General features: G+C 32.5%; 1 pseudogene; it reads left to right on the forward strand.

Moving 5' to 3' along the window:
• The first annotated feature begins 382 nt into the window (after positions 1–382).
• Positions 383–1,603, forward strand: LOC124372482 (annotated as a pseudogene).
• The last annotated feature ends 1,906 nt before the right edge of the window (positions 1,604–3,509 follow it).

Below are 3,509 nucleotides of genomic sequence, written 5' to 3' on the forward strand. Positions count from 1 at the left end.
CCAAAAATCTAACTTCTTTTAATTCTTGTGAGCCCCAGTACTCTCCAATATCGTATGAGTGTGTGCAGATTAAGTAAGAAAGTAGTAAGATATTTTTATATTTTCGTATGGAAAACCTGAACAAAATAAGTGGGAACTGCTATGTACCGTAACCGTACCTTTTGCGTCCGCGTCGTGATGCCTGTTCGCAATCGCTGTTCGTGATTCATGTTTGTGTTGTTATGTGACTATTGAAACAGGGGGTTTATTTGTGTTGTAATTCAATATATTATACGTTTGAAGATTATAACTAACAAGAACTGTTATTTACTGATTGATCAGTCATTAGTTCTATTTTTTCTGACGTTTTAGTTCGTCTTTATTGCTTTGAAAGAGTTTGGTGTTCTAACCTATAAACAGCATTATGTCCTAAATGTTTGTTGTTTTATAGCTTAGAATCAGTGCGATTCTGTGGTAAAATATAATTTATTCGTATTATTAAGGTCTCTTAGTACACAAGATGGATATGGGAGATATGAGCAATCTTGATAGGCAAATTGAACAGTTGAAAAAATGTGAAATCATAAAGGAAGCCGAAAGTCAAAAGCCTTGTGTGCTAAAGCAAGAGAGATATTAGTTGAGGAAAGTAATGTACAAAGAGTGGACAGTCTGTTACTGTTTGTGGAGACATTCATGGCTCAGTTCTACGATTTATAAAGGAGTTATTCAAAGTTGGAGGTGATGTTCCTGAAAACCAATTACCTGTTCATGGGTGATTTTGTAGATCGAGGATTTTACAGTGTTGAAACTTTTCTTCTTCTTCTTGCACTAAAAGTACGATATCCAGACAGAATAACTCTAATTCGTGGGAATCATGAGTCACGCCAGATTACTCAGGTGTATGGGTTCTACGATGAGTGCTTGAGAAAGTATGGCAGCGTAACAGTCTGGCGTTTACTGTACTGAAATCTTTGATTACTTGAGCTTGTCAGCCATCATTGATGGGAGAGATATTCTGTGTGCATGGAGGATTGTCGCCTTCCATTCAGACTTTGGATTCAAATAAGGAACCATTGACAGGAAACAAAGAAGTACCTCATGATGGACCTATGTGCGACTTGTTGTGGTCCGACCCAGAGGATACTCAAGGGATGGGGTGTAAGTCCACGAGGAGCAGGGTATCTTTTTGGCTCAGATGTTGTTGCACAGTTCAATGCTGCCAATGATATTGACATGATTTGTCGAGCACATCAACTTGTCATGGAGGGCTACAAAATGGCATTTTCAATGAAACTGTTTTGACTGTGTGGTCAGCACCAAACTATTGTTATAGATGTGGAAATGTTGCTGCTATTTTGGAATTTAAACGAGCATCTTCAGCGTGATTTTACAATATTTGAAGCAGCCCCTCAAGAAAGTCGGGGCATTCCTTCTAAAAAACCTCAAGCTGATTATTTCTTATGAGAGCAAGTCATTTTTTGAAGAAATGCATGGACGATTTGAAAAAAATTTATGAATACTAAAGGAGTTGTTTATAGTTAAGTGAACAAATTTTACTGTAGGGCCTAGTTTAACATTTTAGGCTACATGAAGAACAAAAATAGCTCTATTGTAAGTTTTATAAGACTTGTTTAAAGTGTTTATAATTGTGTCTATTACTTGATTTCTATAAATTGAAAAATCTCCAGACAGACTTCAACAATTCCAATTCAGTGTGGTAGAACTTCTGATTGCCAATGGCTTATATAGGCTATAATTAATGTTTCTATTTTTGCTGGGCAGAAATGAATGATGCTCTATGTCATGAAAATGGTAAGTAATTTAAAGATGGAAAATTATAAACATTGTAAGAATTCTTTGATATCTAAGTCTAGGCCATAGTTAGTTTTGTAATGTTATTGTTAATTTTTTTAATTGCAGTGTACGAGATTCTTCTTGTTAAGGTAGTTTATCTTAACTCTTATTGTGTACTATTTTTACGTCTTGGAGTTTGATAATATATCGAATTTTTTGATAATAACAATCGAATAACAAGTGTAGGCCGCTTATTTAAGACTCCCCAACGGGTCATTCCACATCAATTCAACCAGAAAAAAAATAATTTTTTCACCAAACACCTCAGATTTTTATGAAACTTGGGTACATTTGTTCTATATATAGAGATTAATAACACCACCAAATTTTAAATTTTTATCTCACATACTTTTTTAGTTATGGCACTTTAAAGTTTGGTCGTTTTCTCAATTTCCGAGCCTTGGATAGTGCCCAGTAAAACGTGTATTAGGATAGAAAAAAAAATTCTCATTCACTTATTTGGCACCCAATCTTGGTGAAATTTTCAAGGTAGGTTTATATAAGTATAAGGAAGTTAAAAAAATATATAACATAACCCTAAGCTAAGCATAAAATATTATAAAAAAATATTTTTTGAACTTTTTACAATTTAAAAAACGGGAACATGGCTCAGCGTAAAATTAAATATCTCAAAAAGGGAATGAGATAATCAAGAATTTTTTCCCCCCTAAATTATCTATATGAAGTGGGCTTTAATTTAATAAAATAAAAGTTTTGTGTATTTTCTTCCTTCTATTAACTAAGGCCATTGCAAGTTACAATATATTAATTACAATCAAAGCGAGGTTGTACCAGTCTCAATGGCTACAGATTGTTAATGAAAATTTAAATAAAATTTTTAATAATTTTAATTTAACATTTTTAATAATTATAATGTTCGATATAAACATTATAATTATTATAATATTTATATAGAAGCTTAGTTTAACACAGTACTGTACCTAAGTTCAATGTCAACATTCATGTTTAAATAGATTAGACTACAGAAATAAACAGGCAGATATTCTACCTCCTAATCTGGGCAAGTTGCAAACACGTGGTTTTTTCATGTCATGACAGGCTGCTTTTCTAGGCAGTGTATCTGACAGTTATGAGCCAGTCTGTTACTAGTGTCCCAAGAGGGTAACAGTGTTATAAGCTGTGGTGGTTATAAAGTGGTGTTTACCTTTCTTTGGATTTATGATATTGTGTTAGTGTGTGTGTCTGAGTGTTGAATTGAGTTTTAACTAAGGTGCCAATCTTTAAAAAACCTAATATTTAATACAAAGATTAATGATATTCCATATACTTGTATAGATCAAATTTTTGAACTTAATTTTTGAAATTTTCGTTGTTTTATGATGCATTTGTAAAGAAGAGAAATTTAACCTGCTTTTTAAATCAATTAGAAATGGACAATAAGTGTAGTTATAGGGCTATTAAAACTGACAGAAATGCCACAAATTAAACTTAAGTTACAAAAAAAGGGCTAGAAAATGTTAGTGATTTGTCTGAAGAAAATCTCAACTTGATTAAAATAAGAAGTGAATTAGATGATAAGGAAATAATTAACATTTGTTTGCATCATAAGAGTTTATTTTTGACCAAGTACGAATGCCTCCAAAAAGTCTGTTGTGATCCTTTTAAAAAACATAAGAAACCCATTAAAAATGGCTTAAGAGTTGTAAGTATTTCAG

The sequence above is a fragment of the Homalodisca vitripennis genome, unplaced genomic scaffold, assembly GCF_021130785.1.
Source record: "Homalodisca vitripennis isolate AUS2020 unplaced genomic scaffold, UT_GWSS_2.1 ScUCBcl_3366;HRSCAF=8861, whole genome shotgun sequence".
Taxonomy (NCBI): Eukaryota; Metazoa; Arthropoda; class Insecta; order Hemiptera; family Cicadellidae; genus Homalodisca; species Homalodisca vitripennis.